Genomic DNA, 27,603 nt, shown 5'->3' on the forward strand with positions numbered 1-27,603 from the left:
CTTCCTTTTGCCTCCAAACTCCTTGAGCGTATTGTCTATAACCACCTGACTGTCTTTCTTTCTTTCTTTCTTCCCACTCACTACTTGACCCATTCCAGTCTGGCTTCCATCCTCTCCACTCCACTGAAACTGCCCTCACAAAAGTCTGCAATGATCTCCTATCTGCTAAATCCAAGGGTCACTACGCTTTGCTTATTCTTCCTGACCTCTCTGCTGCTTTTGACACTGTGGACCACCCTCACCTTCTGCAAATCCTTCACTCTCTTTGTTTGCGTGATACTGCCGTCTCCTGGCTGTCCTCCTACCTCTCTAACCATTCCTTTGTCTCTCCTCTCATGGCTCCACCTGCCCCCCACTTCCGCTAACTGTAGGTGTCCCCCCAAGGCTCTATTTTTGGTCCTCTCCTTTTCTCTCTCTATACATCCTCCTTAGGAGATCTCATTAGCTCTTTTGACTTACAATATCATCTTTATGCTGAGGATACTCAAATCTACCTTTCCTCCCCTGACCTCTCTCCTGCTCTCCTCACTCGTGTATCCAACTGTCTCTCTGATATCTCTTCCTGGATGTCCCAGCACTTTCTAAAACTTAACATGTCTAAGACTGAGCTGGTCATCTTCCCTCCCGCATAACCTCACCTCCCACAATTTCATTATCCATTGATGGCACAACTATCTCATCTAGCCCCCAAGTGCACTGTCTTGGAGTAATCCTCGACTCCTCCCTCTCCTTCAAACCACACATTCAGCACCTATCACAAACCTGTAATTTTCATCTCAAAAATATTTCCAGGATCAGACCCTTTCTCACCCAGGATGCCACTAAGACACTTATCCACTCACTGGTCATCTCCAGACTTGACTATTGTAATCTCCTCCTGACTGGCATCCCTAACACATACATCTCTCCACTCCAATCGATCTTCAGTGCTGCTGCCCGGATCATCTTCCTCACCAAACGCACTACATCCACCTTTCCTCTCTTACTAGCCCTTCACTGGCTCTCCTTCCCCTTCAGAATCCATTTCAAGCTACTCACACTCACAAAGCCCTCACTCACCCCTCTCCCAGTTACATCTCTGATCTCATCTCCCTTTACACTCCCGCCCGTCCTCTTCGCTCTGCTAATGCACGCTGCCTCTCATGCCTTCTGATTACCTCCTCCCACTCCTACCGCCAAGATTTTGACCAAGCTGCTGCCTTTTTCTGGAATTCTCTACCTCTCTACAAAACTTCAAGCGGGATCTCAAGACACACATCTTCACCAAACCCTGCCGTCTCTCATCCTAAGCCTTCTGTGGCCCACGCTTACTTTCTAACCCATCTGTGTCACCCGTGTCTGTGCGCCTCTCCCCTTTAGAATGTAAGCTCTCACGAGCAGGGCCCTCTTTCCTCATGTCTTTTACGTCTCTTACTTAACTTATATTCTTGTCAATACTCCCTTTGATGGCACCAAATCCTTCAGTTTTCTGTCACCCTGATCCTTATTTTAGTGCTATTTACTGACGCAGGTATGTTTATATACCCTGTACTTGTACTATATTATATTGAACTGTAAGTCACTGTCTTCATGTTTTGCTTATTTGTTTAATCTGTAATTGGGTGCTGCGGATCCCATGTGGCGCCATATAAAGGATAATAATAATAAAAGTAATAATATTTGCTATTAGATACACATTCTTTGGTCTGCCATTGCATATCAGAATCCATTAAAAAATGCTTGACCACTCACTCACATTAATATCATTTGAACCCCTAAGCACATGAGACCTCCAACTGGCACTCTAATCCCCCATCCACAATCTAGACATCTTGTTGCCATCCGCTATCCATTATTATTATTATTATCCTTTATTTATATGGCGCCACAAGGGTTCCGCAGCGCCCAATTACAGAGTACATAAACAAATAATCAAACAAGAAAACAGCAACTTACAGTTGACGACAATATAGGACAAGTACAGGGTAATAAACATAGCTACATCAGCAGATGACACTGGAATAAGTATCAGGTGGCAGAAGACTGCTGGATTTGGTGCAGTTGAAGATTATTAAAGTAAGAAAAGGGTAAGCACATGAGGGAAGAGGGCCCTGCTCGTGAGAGCTTACATTCTAACGAATGTGGTACAGCACTACAGCTAAGGGCAGGTCAATTCAAATTAATTCTGCTTCTCTCAGTTTTCAAATAATAACAAAATGAAACCTGTACCATAGAACATCTGTGATCATGTTTCATTATATGATGCAGAAGAAACACTGTGCTTTAATTTTGAAAACTACTCAGTGTTTTGCAACTTTGTGTCATCAGAATAACTACAGTTGATTGGTTGCTATAGGTTACCGTGCATCATTTCTTAAAACGATATTATTTGAAATAAGAGGTTGTGCGGCTATGACATTTTGAGGGCTTACTGTACGTTTTGGAAATGTCGAGAAAGGCTGCACAGTCCAGCTCTGCTCCTGTCTTCTAGATGTTTCCAGCTGTCTATGATAAGTGGACAGCGTGTGCGCAGATGCTGCCTCCTGTCACACATTGCCCACAAACATTAGATTACACGCTTCTGATTTGTCAGCCCGCATTACTGGGAAACATAAGGGTCCAGGATGCAGCTGAAACCTATCACAGGGAGAGGGTGTTTTGTCACAGTTTAGATAACCTTGGAACGTTTCTTTTTTAAACCCCTGTAACTAAAAGTCAAATTGTTTCTCTAAAACGGTGGCTGCCACCTTTATGTGACACACGTATCAGCATTCCTTCCGCTCATTTGCATGACACACAAATGCTGGAATACCGCATTACACCAGACAGATGTCACATACCATCAAAAGTACCTTAAATAAATGTTTCAGCTTCCAATGAACACACAGATCACATATATATATATATATATATATATACACACACAGCACTCTATCAATATCCTTTAGGACATTTCTTTAAAATATTTAAATTATTGTGACACAATCAGCCAGCCATTGCTGCTCCAGGAAACTGCGATAACGTCTGAGATATAAGGACATTGACACGTCCCACTGGTCCTTACTGAGTAATGGAACGTTATTACCAGAACTGAAGATACTATTTTTTTGTGTGTCTGCATTGTGGGTGTAACACATGCGGGGCTCCGGTAACGAATGTGGGGGCGTGTCCACGACCCCTAAAAATAATAGCATAAAAATAATAAAAAATTGTGGGGACACGGCTCCACAAGGGGGCGCCATTCTAATGCAGGGAGTGGAGGGGGGGGGAAGCACGGGAGGATTCCCACTTTCTACCTTGATTGCGGGAAGCGGACCCCTCCTTCTCGTCCGGCTGCATTTTCCCAGTGATATATTTAGGAAGATGGTCTTCACTTGCAATGTGCAGGCGCCATCTTCGTAAATATATCATTGGGAAAATGGTGCCGGCATGTCTCGGGAGGGAGGGGGGGGGGAGCAGCGGACCCGGGTGCTGATAATTAGCACCTGCCCACCCCTCTCAGCACCAATGTTCATCAGTGGTGGGACCACAGGTTCAGTTTTGATGAGTCATTATAAATGCTTATTAATAATGTACCGTCTTTCAAGCACTAATGGTAATGCACTTAGTTTGTTAAAGAAGCGTAAACAAATGTTGTGTGCTTGGGGGTACCAATTATGTAAGTTCCACGGTCCCAGGCCCCACAATTTCTGATGGCAGCCTTTGGTAGCAGGGCGGCACAGAGCAGCATAAAGGGCAGCAGGGGCGGAGAATGAAAGAGCAAGGGGTGGAGCATCAGATAAAAAAGGAGAAGGGGGCAGGATTGGGGCAGTTCGGATGGCACACTGTGGTGACAGGTCCCCTTACCAGTTTATCAATAAAGCAATCTGGGAATGATTCCCCAAAAAGCACGTCTGAGTGAAATCCCCCAATGGTAGAAACCATGAATAAAAGTATCACAGTATGAAATAAATATAGCAGGTGTTTAAAAAAAATAGGAAACACAAATATGTTCTTTTAATACAAAAAAGAAAAACCTAAAAATCAAAACATATATTCTAGAGATGAGCGGGTTTGGTTCCCTGAGAACCGAACCCTACCAGACTTCACTACCCGAGCCCGGATCCGAGTCCAGCTCAGGTTTTCCCGCCTGACTCAGAAACCAGAATGAGACAAAATGTCATCATCCCGCTGTCGGATTCTCGCAGGGTTTGGATTCCATATAGGGAGCCGCACGTTGCCGCCATTTTCACTCCAGTCCCGGAGAGTGTAGAGAAAGGACGTGTCTCCGTCCTCAGTGTCTGTGCGGGAGGGAAAGTGGGGTGGCGAGTCTTGTGCTGTGTTGTGCTGCTTAGTCCAGTGTAGTGTCTTATGCTGCATCAGTACAGTCCAGTGACCAGTCACGGTGGTTGTGTCCTCTGCTGCTAAATGTCCAGTGCTGCTGTATAAGTCCAGTCCAGTGGTGGTGTCTTGTGCTGCATCAGTCCCGTCACAGTGGTGGTGTCCTCTGCTGCCATTTGTCCAGTGCTGCTGTATAAGTCCAGTCCAGTGCAGGGGTGCTGTGTTGTCCTGCATCAGTCCAGTGGTGGTGTCCCTGTGCTGCTGTATAAGTCCAGTGATACTGCCATATATGTCCAGTGATACTGCCGTATATGTCCAGCGGTACTGCCGTATAAGTCCAGTGATACTGCTGTATATGTACAGTGATACTGCTGTATAATTCCAGTGATACTGTCATATAAATCCAGTCCAGTGATACTGCCATATAAATCCAATGGTAGTGCCGTATAATTCCAGCGATACTGCCATATATGTCCAGTGATACTGCAATATAATCCAGTCTCGTGGTACTGCCGTATAAGTCCAGGGGTACTGCCGTATAAGTCCAGTCCAGTGGTGCTGTCTTGTGCTGCATCAGTCCAGTGGTGGTGTCTTGTGCTGTATATTATTTATTCCAAATAAAAGGTTTATATATAATACTTATATTATCCAAATCATTTTTACAGGGTTTGCCCTGTGTGGTGTAGGGGTTCGCTCGCCTGTGCTGAATATTATTATAATAGCTCCAAATAAAAGGGTTATTAATTAATTTTACAGGCTTTGCCGTGTGTGTGTGGTTTAGGGGTACGCTCTCCTGTGCCACCAATATTGTGCAGTATTTCATCTGGGAAAATTCCAGCACGTCCCATGTTGTTTGTGCCGCACACTTGTGTCGCTTAGCTTAGTCACACAGCTACCTCATTGCACCTCTTTTTCTTCTTTGTATCATGTGCTGTTTGGGGACTAGTTTTTGAAAAGTGCCATCCTGTCTGACACTGCAGTGCCACTCCTACACGGGCCAGGTGTTTGTGTCGGCCACTTGGGTCGCTTAGCTTAGTCACACAGCTACCTCATTGCGCCTCTTTTTTACTTTGCATCATGTGCTGTTTGGGGACTATTTTTTTTAAGTGCCATCCTGTCTGACACTGCAGTGCCACTCCTAGATGGGCCAGGTGTTTGTGGCGCACACTTGTGTCGCTCAGCTTAGTCATACAGCGACCTTGGTGCAACCTTTTGGCCTAAAAACAATATTGTGGGGTGTTCAGAATAGACTGGAAACGGATGTTATGGAGGTTAATAATACCGTAGGATCAAAATTGCCCCCAAATTCTGTGATTTTAGCGGCTTTTATGTTGTTTTTAAAAAATCATCCAGATCCAAAACTCAGAAAGGGTGGTTTTGGCATAACCAATCCAGATCCAAAACACGAGCATGGAACCAAAACACGAAAAAAAAGTGCCCTCCGCACATCTCTAAAATATTCTTTGTAGTCTCACAATGGTGTCACGGGGACGAGTTTCATTGATGATCTCTGCTTCCACAGACAGTGAGAACATACTGTACATGAAGAACTGAAATGCCCGAAGGGGCTGCCTCTTACTTCTATAACTGGTTCCATGACTGGATAATTTTAAATCCATTCAATTAAATAATTATTAAGTTGAACATATTCATCTATGTTTCAGCCCCGGAACCATGTTCAAAGCTGGTTAGACAATGTTTGGGTTGGTTCATAAACACACTGAATGAGTCAATTTTTCCAGGTTTATGTCACATTCCAGATAAATTTAATATCTTTTGGCATTTTCTTAACGCAAATCTCAAACGCAAACAGTGAATTTTAAACACAGTACTATTTGCAGTTAGAATAAAGATACAATTTTATTAATAATTTGAATTGTTAAAGACACTCATTTAAACCCAGACATAAAGCAGCCAATGAAATTCTGTCATTGATCTATTTGTCTTTGAAATGACAGAATCTGATTGGCTGTTTTGGCGATTGTCTTTGCTTTATGTCTCTGCAAGGCGTGATACCTCTCCCCCACGATCTGGTAAACGGTCTTCCACGCTGTCATGAGGCAGATCTGTTAGGAATAACATCCTGGATATTCTCTCTACAATCAGATCACCCTTATTAATCTCTTGTTTAACCAAACATAATGACAAATCCTAGGATAGATCGCTCTGGTCAATATTAAAACCAAAGAACCCAGCCCTGGAAATCAGCAACGCCAACAACTAATAGACTCCACCGCATTGTGTTATATTTACATATGTTTTTGTAAAGGTTTCCAAACCTTGGGGGAATTGGATATGTTTGTTCAGTATGTTACTGTAAGATGAAATTTCTCATAGATCAGTGATACATTTATAAAATATACCATTAGCGTATCAAATGAAAGGATTACAGTTCCATAACAAGCAGCGCTTGAATTCCGCTTACATTAGCATAAGAGGAAATACTTTTCATTACGTTAAAAAAATGACAGAATAAAAGCTGCCGGTATCCCAATCTCTGGAACAGAGCAGGAATGGGCAGAGGGGTCTTTTATTTTCTGGATTTCTAAATCACTGAACAACTTGGGAGGTTCTCTTTCCTTGACTTACAGGCTACTCCACCTACAGACAACTTCATCTTTAAGGCCCCATCTTCCTTTATTCCAAACAACAGATAGACTTATGTCTGTGGCACTGGGAAAATGCACATCACATCTATTTTTTGGGATCTGAGGACAATGTAAGTAAATGTCCGGGGGACTATGTTGTCTAAGGGCAGAGCCGGCCCTAACCAATATGATGCCCTAGGCAAGATTTTGGCTGGTGCCCCCTAGCACCGCCGCTAGTTCTGCAGGAGATGCCTGGCATAAGTCAGTGGCAGCTCTGCTAATGTCAGGCGCCTTTTGTTTATAAAAAATGCATCTTATTTGCATTACTATGTGGCTAGGATGCACAAGCAGCTTCTGCTGATTAAAATGATATGCAGCATGCCTATATTCTGTGTGTGACTGCGTCTGTATCTGCATATGAAATGCTACATTACAGTGATTTCCAGGACTACACTGCAACGTAGCATTTTGTATGCAGATACAGCCGCAGTCACACACAGAATAGAGGCATGCCACATATCATTTTAATCAGCAGAAGCTGCTGGTGGCCCTAAGCATACCAAATGCCCTAGGCCAGTGGTTCCCAAACTGTGTGCCGTGGCACCCTGGGGTGCCGCGGGACACTTGCAGGGGTGCCTCAGGTTGGTGGTCAAGGACCAATTAGAAATATTTATTGTCAATTTAATAGGCAAAACCAGTGCTGATGGCTTCCAGTTATAAAATATGTGGTCAAACAGAAGCAAATCTTGTCCCTCACCACATAACTGACCCTAAGGATGACATATAAACATAATTTACTTAATCTAATATTTTTTTCTAAATTTCTCCATAAGAAACTTATGGCCTAGGGGTGCCGTGAAAAAAAAATCTGACACTCCAGGGTGCCGTGACTCAAAAAAGTTTGGGAACCACTGCCCTAGGCAATTGCCTAGTTTGCCTATGCCTAAGTCCGGCTCTGTCTAAGGGTGTAGGTCAGTAATGATTAAAGATGTGATCGTAGAGAGTGAGAGATGATCTGACTGCCCAGTTGCACCTCCAATCTGTGTTTGTGGAAATGACAAACCCGGAGCATCACCTAAATGTATCCTGAAATATAGAATAAGCTACTTCCATAAGGAATCATACACTGTACCTGGGCTGAACATTCTTTGGTTCCGTCATGGAATGCCTACAGAACATAATATGGACAGGTCCTGCTTTAGCTACCATAAAAGTACAGAAAATGTAAATGGCCAAGACACATTACTTACACATTAGTTCCTCTAAATATCCCTTCCTGTCAATCCCTCTGTGTTATAAATCTTACTGCGATCGCGTTCACAAAGGTATCTTGGCGTATGACAGTGCGATCGCGGCACGTGCGCAGTCTGTGGATAATCGCTCCATATCCAAAACCTCAGCTTTGCGTATGAACATGAATTAGACCCTGCATTAGGCCCTGTATCACTTTGACACAACACACACATCTGTATACTGTACAGTATATAAACACACTCACACACAATACTATGTACACACATGTATATTCATTTCCAGTCAGGTGAACTGAGCAGAGTGCTGTGAGACTGACATTTTGGTTCTATGCTACAAGCTTTCCTCTTTACCTTCCTGAATTAATCTTCCTTGTGGATCTAAACTCCCAGTAGATGTAGATAACCAGGTACTAACAAGGGGTGTCCGGGATTGCACCACAAATTCGATTAGAGGTATAGAATTATCTGAAGTCCATCTGGGATTAACATATACACCATAGCAATACCCCTGAGGAAGTCATTTATGACGAAACGCGCTGGATGACAAGATCCAAAGTGAGTCGAACAGGCTGTCAACGAGATTACTGAAGTGTTATTAAAATCTGTCCCACAATCGTCAAGATGTCTACTATATGTGCGAATAAGTTTCAAATGTGATTTTATGTTTTGTTGTTTTTATTATAAAATTGCGTATAAAAAAACTGTTACAGATCAAAGGATTGGCAGTCAAAAGGTCGAGTGTTGACAGGTCAGCACGGAAATGGTCGACACGTGAAAAGGTCAACATGAGTTTTTTATTTTTTTTGTGTCAAAATTTCCCTTCCAGCACATAGGCCCCGAATTAGTGCACCTTGTCCCCTCACATGGCTCGCTTTGGTTGTCATGCCACGTAGGCACTTACTAAGAAGGGATTGTTAAAATTACACCCACTTAGGGGTTAAAAGAGGTGAGATGATTATTGCGAATTCCCCCCTCACAAAGGAGAGTTAAGACAGCCCACCCAGCCGGGGCTATAAAGAATGCATGGTGCTGGCGATACCAAGTCGCGTAGGAAAGAGGACACAATGCTTTGTTCCTGGACTTCCTTGCCAGTGGCAGTTGCACAGCAGTCCATTATTCAAATAGGGGAGCCACATCAACTTGCACCCCTAAACACTGTCAACATCGCTGTGTGTGGCTCCCCTATTTGAATAATGGACTGCTCTGCAACTGCCACTGGCAAGGAAGTCCAGCCTTATGGTTCAGGAGATTTTGTGACGAGTCAGTTGTATTTGTCTTTTAAGTAATTAACCAACCTATTTCCAGTCAGGAGAGGATAGTGTCTAAATTATCAGAGGTTAACCTGTCACTTGCACTAAACATTGCCGAACCTCTCAGAGAGCAATAGGAGGAAAGGAGGGAGAGGTATTTTGACTGTTAAATGCATTAAAGAAAAGCTTGGTAGTCAGCAACTGCTTATCTGCTGTGTAAAGGGAACAAACAGATCTCCCAGTGACCTTAAGTGTTGTGTGAAAATCTTTACTTTTTTACCTCAAAGGAGGAACCGTAAGGAGAGTGAGAAGCTAAGCAAGGAGACCTAGGGCCCGCAGATTATTCTCCTCAGCGCCAGCCTTTTGACAGCAACAATCCGGGGAAGGCCTTCCTAGAGGTGCAGCATGACAGAGATTGGCATTATACTTTAAATTCCGTAGCGAAGCATGGGTATTCAGCTAATATATATATATATAATATATATATATAAAGTCACATGCCAAACACTTCTATGTCTAATTTTATTTTTTATTCTTTTTTATGTTGGTTTAACATTTTTTTTTTTTTATGCACTTATTTCACAGGGATATTTCTATGAGCACATTATAATATTATTATATTATTTAACATCGATGGCACATAGGTGCCCCGTGTGTATTACCTTTGCTCTTTCATTATGATTATTGCTCTTGTTTATCCTGTGGCCAGCATTGCATTTTATGGTGAAGTCAGAGTTGCTGTATTGTTACTGCCACCAGGACCATGGGGGACGGTTCCTTGTTGCCCGGGGACTTCTTGCCAACTTGCATTGCACCATCTGGGGATACTTCCGCCGCGTGACACGCAACCTGCGTTCCACGTGCCGGAACTTCCGGGCGCGTGGTAACCGGCGTGCGTTCCACGGCCTGTGTCTCCGGGTGTATCTGCAACGGCGGGATGGGTCTCATTTGGGCGACACTGGACCCCAGGTGTTGGCGGTGAGTACAACATTGTGAACACTTATAAAGTGCTCACAATTGATGCAATAGTTGCACGGCACACAAGCACTTTTTCACATGGCAGCTAGACCGTATACATGGTTATTCCCCTGAGGAAGGTTGTTCACCGAAAACGGCTGTTTGGGAAGTTACCAGTGATGAGTATATGCCTTTGTCTTTCATGCTGATGTCGATGTGATTACCTATGTTTGGAACACAGCTTGGAGTAAAATCTATCTTGCAAACTACACAGAGTGCTGGTTCTGTCTTAAACCTCATCCCGAGTGTTTGGCATGTGACTTTATTTATGAATTAACCGGACACCTGTTTTTAACTAATGGAGAGTGTCAGTGCGGCTTCCCGGGACTCGGTTCTGTGACTTTGCTAATATATATATATAATATATATATATATATATATATCTTATATTTTAATATACCATAACTTCTGAACCAGTATGGTAGTGAAGAGCTACCAACAGAACTGAAAGACAGAGGAATTTTCTATGTAATCTCGCAGACCTAATTAAAAAGACTATCAGTTCTCCTCTGCATTATTCTGAAAGTGAAATATGACTTGCTTCATAAACCTCTAACTGTAACCTGTAATTATAAATATAAAAATTAAACTGTGATAAGCCGACTGTGTGTCAGATAGCATTACTGCTGCATTAATTAGCAAAGCCCAGAAACAGACAACAATAAAATGTATTAGTATACTGTGTGTATATATATATATATATATATATATATATACACAGTGCACACACTCTCTATATGTGTATTTTATATATATATATATATATATATATATATACACACACACACGGCTGAGTCTATATTAATAACTGAATTGGGCAATTTACTGGATAGCTCCTCAGGCTCTGTGCATTACCCAATGATTGAAGCTCTATGAAGCTGCCATTACTGTCAGTTACAGGATAGGAAGAGCCTAGCTAGCTCCATGAGGGAAAGGTCACTGCACAGCCACTGTCAATGAAAAGCAGCAGCTGTGGCTTAGTTTGGTGTATCTCAATGTACCCCATAGCTTCTGGTGGATACTGATTGAACTGCAGGAGGGGTCACAGCATCTGGAGAGTTGATCAAAGCACCAAGAGCATACTCAATGACGTTGAGTTGTCCAACAGGTCATTATTACCGCTGTCTGTACTATTGTTGGATACAGGCATGGAAACCCTAAATGGCTGACAATGGGCCCATCTTGTGCAGTTACCTGCAGGCGTCTCATGCAGCTTAGTATACCCTACAGATTCCCGGCCACAACAGTACCGTATTTATAATGGGTGCACATCGGCCCTCAGTGGGGCCCATGCTGCACATCCTGCACCCATTTTTTACAATATTTAGCCTCCAGGGTAGAGCTGCAGAAATCACTAGGAAAGTGGTGCAGCAGCAATTTTCCATGTGTTTCGCGCATGTACCATGAGAAAATATCGTGGAAAATGGTCGCTGTGCCATTTTCCAGTAGACCTGGGCATGTGCACTACACTCTTGGACAGCGCTAAGGTCCCCTAGTGACCCTAGAGCCTACAGCACCGCTGGCTAGAGAGAAGGGGGTCCAGACAGAGTCTGAATACGGGCCTTCTCCTCCCTTGATATGCTTCTGACAGGGACTTATACCTTAGACATCAGAGTAAGTGGACAAGATTTAGCCTCACAAGAAAAATGAACTCTTTCCAGGAAAACAAAAGAATTTTCTCCTAAATTAGGACATTACCTCTAATCAACCCTAAAGCAGCAAGCAGTCCAGAATCCGCAGACAAATAGCTCTTAGTAAAACAGCCATGAGGGATCTTGATAAGATATTCAAGTGTAAAGATGCGTCTTTGCATGCAAAGATATGACTTGCTCATGCCAGAGGAGGATTTACCACAATGCAACCAAAGCAGCTACTTAGGTATCAGGGGGCCCTGCTGGTCTCAGGGGGCCCGCCAACAAGGCTGTATAAAGGGCATTTCTGTCAGACCACAAGCTTCATCAAAATTGTCTGATAGCTGGGCTGGCCGAACACTCCCGACAGGCTCTCAGTAATTAGACAGCTGTTGGGTGTCTTGCCTAGGGCCCCGTGAGGTCTAAATCCGCCTCTAGCTAATGCTATGGTTTTTCCAGTAACATCCTATGGGTGTGAAAGCTGGACAGTCAAGAAGCAAGATTATTAACCCCTGGGAATTATGGCGCTGGAAACAAATATTTTGTATTTCTAGGATCCCTTGAGAAAGGCATTAAGCTTGGAAAAGTTGAAGGCCAACGAAAAAGTGGAAGACCATCAGTGAGATGGCTTGGAACCATCCCAACAACTATGGACAACACACTATCAACACTGAGCCGCTTGACTGAAGATTGAAATTTGTTCAGGACATCTGTCCTTAGGGTCACCATAACTCAGCATTCTTAATGGTACTTAACAACAGGACACTACCTCATTCTTACCCCATCTCTAACTATTGGGCAGCTGTTGGGCCACTTACTACAAAGCCTTACTATTTACTAAGCCTTGGAGATAAAGTGGTAGCCAATCAGCGCCTAACTACCTTTTTCTTTAGTGACCAAACCAACAGTATAAAGTCCCTTGCACTGTAGAGTCCCACCTATAGTCAGTCACCGAGACTACTAAGCTAGAACTTGTCTTTAACAGTAATTTATAGAACAACAATACTATGTTTCAATATTTTTTGAACTAAAAAAAAAGAATTTTCACAGCTAGCGGCTGTCACTCATAGGAGAGACTTAGAATGTACAGTAACTGCCACTAAGACTGATGTTAGCAATTAAATAGTCTCTGCACACTTCTGCTTAATAAGTAGATGCTACGTAAATGAAAGATAATAACTAAATGACATAGGTAGATGTCGCTGCATCTTTACCATTGAAAGTAAGTAATTGCTTTGGTCCAGATTTCGAGTTATTTTTACATCAAGTTATTATTAAGGAATTAGGCTGCCATGCACTCTGCAATTTGCTTCCATCCTGCAGGCGTTGTCATTTTGTCATTAACAATGAGCCCACCTCAGCTTGTTCACACATCTACTTGGAAGAGATTTCTCAGTGCGGATTGTATACATTTTCCCCATCTTAGTAAGTGATCTGATGAAATGTGACTACAGGGACCTGATTCTTAAAGAGAACCTGTCATGTTGGAGATAATTTGCCTTTTATATAGTGTCTAGTGCACCGTGCATGTGGATAATAACGGAGGAGATTTTTTATATACCGCCAACGCTTGGAAGAAATCGTAGTAAAACAAGCATGCTGTATATAAATACAGTATAGTGACTCTGCTGAAGTTACTACCACTATCAGCCAGGACCAGGCACAAATTGAGGTTTGCCGGACCCATGTGCTGTGTGGTGGCTTGGCATAATCGTGGATTCGCCACATTGCCCCCCCCCCCCCCCCCAAAAAAAAAAAAAAAAAAAACAACATACATACATATTAAACTTTATATGTGGTCCAGCAAATGGTGCACAGGGAGGGAGCTGTTTGCCTCTCATCCAGGGGCAGATTGTCAGGTGGGGTGATCTTATATGGCTTCAGAAAGCAGTTCCATCCTCCCTGGTGGTGCCATGATCCCACTGTAATTCAGGAAGATGTCACATGTGCACTAGTGAGCAAACACTTGGCACAGTGTCTTTGCCCTACACTGTACGGTGCCACCTTCCTGAAGAGGTCTCTGGGAAGATGGTGCCACAGGGAAAAGACATGCTTGCCAGGTCAAAGTAAGTATAATTGGGGAGGGGGTGGGCCAGCTAGGTCCATCCAACAGCCTGGGCCCGGGTAAGTAGTACCCACCCCTCTCAGTGGCACTAGCCAGGACAACCAAGACATTGTATGGTCTATAGTGTTGGGGTGGTTGAGCAATGAGCATAGCCACTGTATGGGGGTGCAGCTTTGCCCCCACATTTTATACATCGGGGAAATGCAATGTAGAGCTCCAGATGCTGTGGAATAGCTACAGCACTTCTTAGCATGCCCACCCAGTTTTAGCAAATTATATAAGAAAAACTAATTTATGCTGTTCTTTGGAGTTAGGGAACGAGACAATGATCATGTACCAGTTGTAAAAGGTTGTGTGCTAAAGCTTCATGCTTCATTCCTCAAATAACCAGATCTTTCAGACCAGGTCAAGAAGTGTAAATCCTGAGGAGGTTTTTTTTAATTCAACAATTTTTATTAGATTTTTTATAGAAATACAAGAACAGGGAAGACCTTCATGATACAGACATACCAAAAACCAGAGAGAAACCGGTATAGTTACAATAATCCATCGTAAGGTGCTTTTAAGCCACATCAGTGAAACCACAGATACATAGTCGGTACTTGTAGGCTTGAGTAAGAGGTAAAGGATAAACAATCTTAACCTACATGAGGTCTAGGAAATGATGAAGACATTACCGATGTGCATCTTAGCATAAGAAATCACCATATACCTAAGGCTAAGCATACAATTCTACCTGAGGATTCACAGGACATCAGTATACCCGAGAGGTCAATAAAGAAGACAGAAAGGAGGGGGGGGGGGGGGAGAATCAAATGGGGAAAACAATATAAGTATAATCATATCATGATTGAGTAGCGGCCAAAAGAAGTCCTAAGTAAAAATATTAAAGAAGTAATTCATGCATGGTTAGCCATTCTAACCAAAGAGAAGGTTCAGTACCCGTATGGCATCAGACTAAACATCCAGCATGGGGTATTAAATTAATATAATTGCATTTCCTAAGAAAACAGCAGGGGGTCCCAAAGGAACAGTACATGGGCCTAGGTTGTCAAGAGGCCCTATCGATTTGTCTATATAGATACCACGTTGTGGTCTCAAAAAGTTTATAGATGAACGACTGTACATCCGGGTCTAGAGTATCAATATATCTCTCCCACTTCTTGGCAAACTGCCTGACCCCCAATTCAATATCAGGAAGAGTGGCACGCCTCTCAAAATAAATAATCCGGAGGGTCATGTGATTCACAGCCATCAAAGAAGGGGTAGACGGTTTGATCCAATTATTAAGAATTTGTTTCTTGGCAATTGTCAGGATAACAGAAATCCTGAGGAGGTTATGAGAACATCATCTCTAAAAGGACTTTTGCATCTAGCTGGGCTATCCCAACCCCCCTATCTACTGGGAAACAGTTTGGAAGTGAGTGACTGATTAATTAAATGTCCAGCAACAAGAGAGTTAAATCCTAGGGTGGAGGCTTCGGATAACTGCCAGCTGGAATAAGTATGGGGGGGCTTATTCAGAGGTGGATGCAGTAGCTGTGTTTGCACACATGGCCCCCAGAAGGATGAAATTGCTCAGTGACTGACAGGCGTCGGGGGGCGGAAACACAGCGTTGGGGGGGAGAGGAGAGCAGGAAATGTAGGTGTGTCATGGTCATTTTCGGAGCAGCCCGATGATGTGACCTGCATATCCTACGATCAGAAACATGGCGCCAGACCGCCTGCGTAGGCAGGGGTCAACCTCTATTTGAGGTTTTCGTTATGCGATCGCAATTGAATTATGATTGCATCATGGGGCAACACCACATATGATGGGCAGCCTTGCTCTGTGCTGGGCGGACCACAGCATGTGATTTTAGTGGTTGCAGCGATCGCAGTCCAAATTACTATGTGGAGTGCGCATGCGCAGCGGCCGCACTGCGTGTGCGCACCCCGGGAGACCAGTGAGATGCTATTGCAGCCGCTGTGACCCTGAATGTGGCGGGTAGCTCACTGCCAGCGTGCAGGAGCTGCGCAGGCAGGGAGCTACTCGCAAGGTACAAAAACATCGCCACCGTGCAATGCTTTTGTACCTGTGCAGGTGGGGTGGGGTAGGGCCTGACATGCGGGGCAGACCAGCCCTGAGCTGGGCATCCCCCTGCATGTCAGAGTAAATGATCATAGATGTGCTAAATTTAGCACATCTACGATCAACTCTGAATTACCCCCCATGTCTCTTATGTAAGCAACTTTGAATCTTGTTTCCTTGTTTTTTCCTTTATTTTTATTTCTGAAACCACTGAATCATAATCTGTTTGTCCACATTTTGTAATATTCTTTTTTTCTGTAACAGAAAACCTTGGAAATATTTTTCGGATGAAAATATTCTTTAATCTAGCGTATTCCACATGACTCTTGTCGAACTCATGAGCCTGCGAGGTCAAAAACTATGTACTTATATGTAAGTGAGTGTGGAATATTAATGTTTGTGTGGAGAACTGAAAGACTCCCGTAACTTCTTTGGTGGTAGCAGACATTTTGTATTTTGTGCACAATTCATGGATTGCGGTATCTGAGGACAGTCTAGATGTCGTGACACATATGTACATGGCAAGTAAAATAAAATCATACTGTGGGGGCCTAATTCACTATGGATTGCAAAGCTGTTTGCAGCAGCTTTGCAATTGCAATCCTTAGCAATGCAAATGCATACCACCTCCTGCCGCCATACCACCTCCTCCCTGCATACCACCTCCTCCCTCCAATACCACCTCCTCCCTCCAATACCACCTCCTGCCTCCATACCACCTCCTGCCTCCATACCACCTCCTGCCTCCAATACCACCTCCTCCCTCCAATACCACCTCCTCCCTCCAATACCACCTCCTGCCTCCATACCACCTCCTGCCTCCATACCACCTCCTCCCTGCATACCACCTCCTCCCTCCAATACCACCTCCTCCCTCCAATACCACCTCCTCCCTCCATACCACCTCCTCCCTCCATACCACCTCCTGCCTCCATACCACCTCTTCCCTGCATACCACCTCTTCCCTGCATACCACCTCCTGCCTCCATACCACCTCCTGCCTCCATACCACCTCCTCCCTGCACACCACCTCCTCCCTCTATACTTCCTGCCTCCATACCACCTCCTCCCTGCATACCACCTCCTCCCTCCAATACCACCTCCTCCCTCCAATACCACCTCCTGCCTCCATACCATCTCCTGCCTCCATACCACCTCCTCCCTCCAATACCACCTCCTGCCTCCATTACCACCTCCTGCCTCCATACCACCTCCTCCCTCCATACCACCTCCTCCCTGCATACCACCTCCTCCCTCCAATACCACCTCCTCCCTCCATTACCACCTCCTCCCTCCATACCACCTCCTCCCTGCATACCACCTCCTCCCTGCATACCACCTCCTCCCTCCAATACCACCTCCTCCCTCCATTACCACCTCCTCCCTCCATTACCACCTCCTCCCTCCATACCACCTCCTCCCTCCATACCACCTCCTGCCTCCATACCACCTCCTGCCTCCATACCACCTCCTCCCTGCACACCACCTCCTCCCTCCATACCACCTCCTCCCTCCAATACCACCTCCTGCCTCCATACCCCCTCTTCCCTGCATACCACCTCCTCCTTGCATACCACCTCCTCCCTGCATACCACCTCCTCCCTCCATACCACCTCCTCCCTCCATACCACCTCCTCCCTCCATACCACCTCCTCCCTCCATACCACCTCCTGCCTCCATACCACCACCTGCCTCCATACCACCTCCTGCCTCCATACCACCTCCTCCCTGCACACCACCTCCTCCCTCCATACCACCTCCTCCCTCCATACCACCTCCTCCCTCCAATACCACCTCCTGCCTCAATACCCCCTCTTCCCTGCATACCACCTCCTCCTTGCATACCACCTCCTCCCTCCATACCACCTCCTCCCTGCATACCACCTCCTCCCTCCATACCACCTCCTCCCTCCATACCACCTCCTCCTTGCATACCCCCTCCTCCCTCCATACCACCTCCTCCTTGCATACCACCTCCTCCCTGCATTTGCAATGCGACTGCATCCGAGATGGCCATCAGTCGCGATGTTCATCTGCAATGGCAGGTTGAGGGTCCCTAAGCTTTCTCAGCCTTGATTTTGCAGGGCAGCTTGCGAGGACAAGGAAACTGTGTCTCGCAATGCAGTCCTTGGCCTCGCCACTCCTAGAAAATGGAGGCGATATGATCCCGTTTTCCCGAATGCCAGCTGCCCCCATCCATCCCCGCGAGCACCTCTGCCTGTCAATCAAGAAGAGGCCTCCGCATTCCTGCGCTGAGATCGCCGGACCTATTGTGCACATGCGCTGGACCCGACCATCTGGATAAATGCAGTAGGGATCGCATCCGCGATCCTTACTGAATCACCCCCAGCGTTCGATTACAAATTTTTGAGCAACTACATGTTTACAGAGATTAATTAAAAACTTCTGGCTGGATAAAGAGCTTACTTTTTAAATTGCATTTCTGACATACACAGTCTCTGGCGCAGTTATCTGTGCGACCGGTGAGGAGCTGTCACAGATAATGAAGAGATTTGTAGCAATTTTTCCCCGCTATCTATATGGCGTATATTTGGCAGACACTAATATCTAATTACTTTGAGGTTTACAGTCTGATTATAACAATATGAGCAGGTATAACAGAAACCCACTGATTGACGGTGCTTCCCTCTTATCGCAGAACCCAGATGCTGTGTCATTTTCCCTGACAAATTCCAAATCTTCTGTTATGTAATTATTAAGTATTACAATTATTTATTGCCACTTAGATGCTTGTATGGAACCACAGTGGTATTGTTTAAAAATAGTCTTTGTTTTGCATCACTATAGATGCGGAACCACAAGACACAAAACAAATGTAAATGATACAATTATGGGCAGTTTAGAAGATAAATTAAAAGTGCAGCCTAATAAACGGAATAAACAAACTGTAGCTGGAGCCTGGAAACAAACCTCCAACAGCTACAGTAGTAGATAAAAGTATGCATTCATATATTTAGGTGTATCTGAGCTATTAATGGCCCTCATTCCGAGTTGTTCGCTTTGTAATTTTCTTCGCATCGCAGCAATTTTCAGCTAATTGCGCATGCGCAATGTTCGCACTGCGACTGCGCCAAGTAAATTTGCTATGCAGTTAGGTATTTTACTCACGGCATTACGAGGTTTTTTCTTCGTTCTGGTGATCGTAATGTGATTGACAGGAAGTGGATGTTTCTGGGCGGAAACTGGCCGTTTTATGGGTGTGTGTGAAAAAACGCTGCCGTTTCTGGGAAAAACGCGGGAGTGTCTGAAGAAACGGGGGAGTGTCTGGGCGAACGCTGGGAGTGTTTGTGACGTCAAACCAGGAATGAAACTGACTGAACTGATCGCAGTTGCCGAGTAAGTCTGGAGCTACTCAGAAACTGCTAAGAAGTGTCTATTCGCAATTCTGCTAATCTTTCGTTCGCAATTTTACTATGCTAAGATTCACTCCCAGTAGGCGGCGGCTTAGCGTGTGCAAAGCTGCTAAAAGCAGCTTGCGAGCGAACAACTCGGAATGACCACCAATGTTTTGCGCATAAAGCTTGTTTACTCTCACTCCTTAATGCATTAGTGGGGTCTACTGTGTGGGTTGCAAAAGAGGGGGCAATCACTATGTAAGACACTTTTACACAGGATAATGGTTGTTCGCTCGCTAGCAGTTTCTAGCAGCCGTGCAAACGCTATGCCGCCGCCCACTGGGAGTGTATTTTAGCTTAGCAGAAGTGTGAACGAAAGGATCCCAGAGCGGCGGCAAAGTTTTTTTGTGCAGTTTTAGAGTAGCTCAAAACCTACTCAGCGCTTGCGATGACTTAAGACTGTTCAGTTCCTGTTTTGACGTCACAAACACGCCCTGCGTTCGCCCAGCCACGCCTGCATTTTTCCTGGCACGCCTGCGTTTTTTCGAACACTCCCTGAAAACGGTCAGTTGACACCCAGAAACGCCCACTTCATATAAATCACTCTGCGGCCAGCAGTGCGACTGAAAAGATTCGCTACACCTTGTGTGAAACTACATCTTTCGTTGTAACAGTACGTCGCGAGTGCACATTGCGCCGCATATGTATGCGCAGAAGTGCCTTTTTTTGCCTCATCGCTGCACAGTGAACGAATGCAGCTAGCGATCAACTCAGAATGACCACCAATGTGACAGGAATCACATAGACAGAGTATAATACAACACTTTATTTCCACCTCAGGCAGGATACAGCTTCACATGCAAGTTTTGCAGGTCAGGTTTTACAGGTAGTTCTTAAAACAGCAGTAGAACATTCCAAGTTCTGGTAATCACAAACAGTGCATATTCCAAATGGCTCCCAATGTAACCACAGACCCCCCCAAGCTATCACTTGCCCACTTGCTGGCATCAGGAGCAATGACCTACTGAACAAAACACATTTTTAAAGACAGCAGACAAACTGAAGTGATTAGCCCAGCTGTGGCTTACCACAGACTTAGCTAAAACCCGTACTGGATTCCATCAGACCTGTTGCTGCTGTTCCAATCCTGCAAAGCCTGCCGTTCCACATTACCCTCATGTGGAATCATGCTGTCCCTGCCACAATCTATTTCACATTGTTGGAGAAGTTGTATTTTGTGTGCATTGAAGCACTTTATAGCTGGGCTCAGGAGTATATTCACTATCAGTCAAGCATGCATTGCTGAAGTCTAAGGCCAGGTACGCATCGGTGTCTGAACAACAAAAGTTTTAACACCACTGAAACATGCGGTTGCTAAGTTGCCGTTTTTCTCCAGTTTGAGGTCGCATGGGGTCATTCGTGTTAAACACATCTAAATGGTTCTATTTTCAGACCTGTTATCATGTGTTAATATTGCATTAAAAAATAATACTAGAGGAGGTATAAGGCATTAAGTCCCCCACTAAAATTTCAATAATGGACTATTATTTTTATTTTCTAAATGCATATAATAGGTATGGGATACATTGTTAAAGAGATCAGGTAGAAGTTCCACTTAATTGGATATATCCATCACCTCCCCTAATATCTATTGGTGTTAAAGTCTTTAATTCAACTTGCAGACAGATGTCTTTAGCATTGTAACCAGTGGTTTGCAAATTGCTGTGCGAGTTGTCAAATCTACTCTAGACCTAACTGATCCTAAGATGTGGATCCTGAAACATTAGTTGACTCTTGACTGACTCTCCCAACTGTTATCCCATTAGCTAAGATGAAGCCCCTCATTTTAGTATTCTCCAAGCAGAGATCCCTCTGTTGGAGTATAGCAACACTGGCATGCTGAGGGTTGCAGGGAAGCTACATTGGAGGGGCAGTAGATGGCGCTGTGTCAAACGTTATCAGTGTATAGTCCTCCTGTTGTGAAATTACATACTCTCCTAATTATTTCCTGTTTAACCTCCATGTTATGGTAGCATCTAGAAGACCTTTACCATAAGCCCCTGGGTCCATGTCGCCAAATATATACCCGTAATTCATAGTTGCATGACCTGTCTGGTTGCATCTATCCATTTGTTGTGTTGCACATCAGATGAGTCAATGTGGTGCGGTAACGATATACGATGTCATCGCGTGACAGATCGTGGACACAATATGTCATTACATTGCATTGGACAATCACTAGATTGCTTGTTCGTTCAGTTGTGTATCCAGCTTAAGGGTCACCCATGAAATATAGGACACAATACATGAAAATTAAAGTAGACTTAACCGCTAACATTTTAGTATATGTATGCTGCTAAAAGATCATAGTATATTGTGTGGTAATTGAAAATCAATATATTTATTATGTATTGATTTCCTGCATGTGTAAACACTGAACATATAGTAGAATGACCCATAAGCTTCAGAGTATAGAAACAAACAAACACACGCAATAGGCGGTATTCAATTATTTTCACCCCCCTTCACACCCTTTATGTTTCTGCTGATGGGCGTAGCATAATAATTTCAGCTCGCTACCTCCAGGGTAGCGAGGGCAACCAACTCTTTACGGAGCTAAACCTGATTACTATGGACGCGATATATGCAATAACGGGGGATTACTTTGGAAAGAAGATTGGGCGTGATAAATCATTTGAATACCGCCCAATGTTTCTCAAGTTGAACTATACACTATTTCTAGAAAGTGTTTCAATGCATGTAAGAAACCCACCACCAATGAAACCCAATGCCTGGATCCATATCATTGATTGTGTGGCTATAAGCTTACACAAAAGCTGCGTCTTTTATTATAGCACACATAACTTGGTCATTATCAGTGGTTGGAACCGGCTTTCATCTCCCTATGAAATGTTCATAAAATATTTGTTTATCGCAATGTGCGGGCTTGTTAATTGGTTGGTTACTTGCTTAAGTAAGCAAATAATATAACTGAGAAGTTTCCTATTACTCTGAAACTAAACAAAGTGGCATTAAATGTACTATCAATTTCAGGCTAATAGTCCTTCCTGTTGCTTTGGAGAATAGTCAATCTGGAGTTTCGGAGACGACAATCAGACGTCAGAAATCGCACTGTATGCTAGGCAGATAAGAATGACAATACGCCAATTTCAGAACCATTGCAAAGCTTATTTTCTATATAGATAATGTATATTTTTTTATTTTTACATTTCACATGGTTGAAAATGATCCCTATGGTAGCAAGTCTTTTTTTTCCCCTTTCTCTACTTCTTTCAGCTGTCGCTATAGAAACACAGTTGTGTGTTTCAGCTCTGAGAACGCCTAATCGCATTAAGATGAAGAGAATTCCAGACACTACTGAGTACTCTACTTTCTGGTGGGTTTCTATTATATATATTTTGAACAGGAACATGAAATAAACAAATATTCTGTGGTACACAAAGGGGGGGTTACAGGAACAGCAAACACTTGGACGTGAGAATCAAGAAGACTCAGAGTAACAGTAACAGAGCATACAGAGTACAAACAGAGATATTAAAAAATAAACCAGTTCTGTCCCCAACGAAATTACTCCGCACACTAGGACATTACACGTCGTTATTTTTAGAAATTGTCAAATATTTGTGCATCTTTCACCCATCTTTCATGCTAAATGTCAAATTCAATGGCTAACTCTGATTTATATAGGTCGGAAGACTAGCTGAATACCCGTGCTTCGCTTTGGGATGAGGATGGTAAATTAGAATTATAGTTGTTTGTTAATTTATGTTGGTTGGAGATCTAGTATATAGGCATACCTTGCTTTCCTGACACTTTGTGAAGTGGCCTGACCCCTTTTGGTCCCCCCAAAGGACCCTGCACTTCCCACTATACAACTCTCAGTCTGTGGTTTCCTGCTGCCTCAATTCCCCTCCTCACATCATGTCACTGCCCCTGTCACATGCAGCCCTGTCCTCACTGACACATCACTCATCTCCTGATATACTCTGTGCTGCTGGGAACCCTGCTCCTCCCACTATATAACTCTCAGTCTGTGGCTTCCTGCTGCCCCCATTCCCCTCCTCTCATCATGTCACTGCTCCTGTCACATGCAGCCCTGTCCTCACTGACACATCACTCATCTCCTGATATACTCTGTGCTGCTGGGATACTGCTCCTCCCACTATATAACTCTCAGTCTGTGGCTTCCTGCTGCCCCCATTCCCCTCCTCTCATCATGTCACTGCTCCTGTTACATGCAGCCCTGTCCTCACTGACACATCACTCATCTCCTGATATACTCTGTGCTGCTGGGAATCCTGCTCCTCCCACTATATAACTCTCAGTCTGTGGCTTCCTGCTGCCCCCATTCCCCTCCTCTCATCATGTCACTGCCCATGTCACATGCAGCCCTGTCCTCACTGATACATCCCTCATCTCCTGATATACTCTGTGCTGCAGGGGACCCTGCTCCTTCCACTACATAATTCTCAGTCTGTGACTCCCAGCTGCCTCCATTCCCCTCCTCACATCATGTCACTGCCCCTGTCACATGCAGCCCTGTCCTCACTGACACATCACTCATCTCCTGATATACTCTGTGCTGCTGGGGACCCTGCTCCTCCCACTATATAACTCTCAGTCTGTGTCTTCCTGCTGCCTCTATTCCCCTCCTCACATCATGTCACTGCCCATGTCACATGCAGCCCTGTCCTCACTGACACATCACTCATCTCCTGATATACTCTGTGCTGCTGTGGGTCACTGCTTCTTCCACTATATAACTCTCTGTCTGTGGCTTCCTGCTGCCTCCATTCCCCTCCTCACATCATGTCACTGCCCCTGTCACATGCAGCCCTGTCCTTACTGACACATCACTCATCTCCTGATATACTCTGTGCTGGGGACCCCGCTCCTCCCACTATATAACTCTCAGTCTGTGTCTTCCTGCTGCCTCCATTCCCCTCCTCACATCATGTCACTGCCCCTGTCACATGCAGCTCTGTCCTCACTGACACATCACTCATCTCCTGATATACTCTGTGCTGCTGGGGACACTGCTCCTCCCACTATATAACTCTCAGTCTGTGTCTTCCTGCTGCCTCTATTCCCCTCCTCACATCATGTCACTGCCCATGTCACATGCAGCCCTGTCCTCACTGACACATCACTCATCTCCTGATATACTCTGTGCTGCTGTGGGTCACTGCTTCTTCCACTATATAACTCTCTGTCTGTGGCTTCCTGCTGCCTCCATTCCCCTCCTCACATCATGTCACTGCCCCTGTCACATGCAGCCCTGTCCTTACTGACACATCACTCATCTCCTGATATACTCTGTGCTGGGGACCCCGCTCCTCCCACTATATAACTCTCAGTCTGTGTCTTCCTGCTGCCTCCATTCCCCTCCTCACATCATGTCACTGCCCCTGTCACATGCAGCTCTGTCCTCACTGACACATCACTCATCTCCTGATATACTCTGTGCTGCTGGGGACACTGCTCCTCCCACTATATAACTCTCAGTCTGTGGCTTCCTGCTGCCTCCATTCCCCTTCTCACATCATGTCAATGCCCCTGTGACATTATCAATTTATTTACAGTTTCTTATATAGCACAGCATATTATGCATCTCTGATATATTCTGTGCTGCTGGGGGACCCTGCTACTTCTACTATATAACTGTGTGTGGGTTCTTGCTACCTCCATTCCCCTCCTCACATCATGTCACTGCCCCTGTCACATGCAGCCCTGTCCTCAGACACATCACTCATCTCCTGATATACTCTGTGCTGCTGGGACACTGCTCCTCCCACTATATAACGCTCAGTCTGTGACTTCCTGCTGCCTCCATTCCCCTCCTCACATCATGTCACTGCCCCTGTCACATGCAGCCCTGTCCTGTCTGAGATATCATGCATGTCCTGATATAGTCTGTGCTGCTGGCCCACCCCTAGGGGTGCTAGGGGTGTGTTAACCCCACAGTGTTTGTTCCCAGATTGTAAGTCATATGTGTACCAAGTTTGGTGTAAATTGTTCCAGGCAATCCCGAGTTATGCTGTCTGCTGAAATACTCTGTGCTGCTGCCTCACCCCTAGGGGTGCTAGGGTTATTTTACCCACACAGTGTTTGTTCCCAGATTGTAAGCCATATGTGTAGCAAGTTTCGTGTAAATTGGTCCAGGCATTCCAGATGTACGCTGTCTCCTGAAATACTCTGTGCTGCTGTGCCACCTGTAGGGGTGCTAGGGGTGTCTTACCCCCACAGTGTTTGTTCCCAGATTGTAAGTCATATGTGTACCAAGTTTGGTATAAATTCGTCCAGGCATTCCAGAGTTATGCTGTCTACTGAAATACTCTGTGCTGCTGCCTCACGCCTAGGGGTGCTAGGGGTGTCTTACCCCTACAGTGTTTGTTCCCAGATTGTAAGTCATATGTGTACCCAGTTTGGTGTAAATTGGTCCTGGCATTCTGTAGTTATACTGTCTACTGCTATAATCTGTGCTGCTGTCCCACCCCTAGGGGTGCTAGCGGTGTGTTACCCCACACAGTGTTTGTTCCCAGATTGTAAGTCATATGTGTAACTTGCTGCAGGCATTCTGGAGTTATGCTGGAAGTTACATGCATACATACATACATACATACATACATACATACATACATTTTTTGCGATTTCTGTGGATGGACAGTGACATTTGTAAAACCGGTTCTTAGCAAGCACCTGGGACCTAAGGAGAAGCTACCTGCCATGTTTCAAGTTTGTAGGCCTTGTGGTTTAAGAGATTTCGTGATGAGTCAATCAGTGAGTCAATCTCCTTTTTTGCATTTTATATATAGTATATAGATTTATTTGTAGTACGAGATATAGGATGACAATTTTAGGGGACCTTTGCCCCTGGCAGGCAGAGTGGGGTGGCAGTTTGTGTGTGAAGCAATGGCTGTGCTTGTCACACAGTCATTGCTTGGAACATTGATGGCTGGGAGAAGGCAACGGCTGCTCTGAAGGTACTGTAGATGGCATTCATTGGCTGTGAGTGGGGTTAGGATAGACGGCGCCTCACTTGTACATCAGCCCACCATGCATTGCCTCTCCTCTCTAATGTGCAAATGCCAGACTGACATTCACGCTGCTTATATTATAGATACTGGAGTGACTAGTACGTTAAAAGAAAAGTGTAAATATGTGAATTAAGAGGGCGGGCACCAAAGTGGCAGTAGGCGGAGCTTCAAAGTGACGTTTGCACTTTCCACCCTGATAGTTCTATGTGCTCCAACAATCCCACAAAAAGAAGTATCCTCTTTTTTAAACTGTAGTAGACAGACAAATACTGTTGGTGCAAAGTAAATGTCCTATACTTCTCAATGCTTGGCTGTTAGTAAATGATGACGGACTAGTTTCAGTGTAGGGATATCATTATCGTGAATGCAAATATACAAACATCACAAACCATGTAAATGTAATAACACAAAGCAAGAAATCAGCACACATTAATATATAAACATTTTTAAATGAATTCCCCATGCTGAAGCGTAATGTTTACTGTTTCTGGTCGCCAGCTGTGGCCATACCTGGCTTATCATGGTATCCCAAGATTGCATGGATATTGGTCAGGTCACACCCTCAGCAAAACATGAGATATCTTCTTGAGCCGGTATGCCCTGCTGCTGCCCCTTCCCTGAGCTAATCATCGAAATTCTGCTGTTTCGTCACCATTAAATTACACATTAAAATGCACTTAATTTTGTCGGATCTGTCGACTTCAACCTGCATTAGCTTCCTCTTAGCTTTGTATGGAGGAGCCTTGTTACAACGAATCACAGTGTGACGTATACTTGCTCTGTTATGGTAGCATCTAGTTACCCTTTGTGGAGAGTACCTTTCCCATAAGCCCCCAATCTGGTCACTGGTTACTGTGCCACATTAAATTTACACGCATTTCATACGATCATTGAATGTTCTATTCCCACTGTCATCTACTCCTTATATAATCCCCCCCCCCGCCCGCCCGCCAATTTGTTTTGCTGCATAACTTGTGTTTACTAACTTGCATTGGAACTTTCCCAACATTTTGCA

The 27,603-nt window shown here is 44.6% G+C and overlaps 1 protein-coding gene across 7 annotated transcripts in view; it reads right to left on the minus strand.

Annotated features, from left to right (window-relative positions):
- The window catches only part of PCDH11X (protocadherin 11 X-linked), a 1,521,665-nt gene that overhangs the window by 491,659 nt on the left and 1,002,403 nt on the right, over positions 1–27,603 (minus strand). The gene's annotated exons all lie outside the window — the stretch shown is intronic.

This window comes from Pseudophryne corroboree, chromosome 8 (assembly GCF_028390025.1).
Source record: "Pseudophryne corroboree isolate aPseCor3 chromosome 8, aPseCor3.hap2, whole genome shotgun sequence".
NCBI lineage: Eukaryota > Metazoa > Chordata > Amphibia > Anura > Myobatrachidae > Pseudophryne > Pseudophryne corroboree.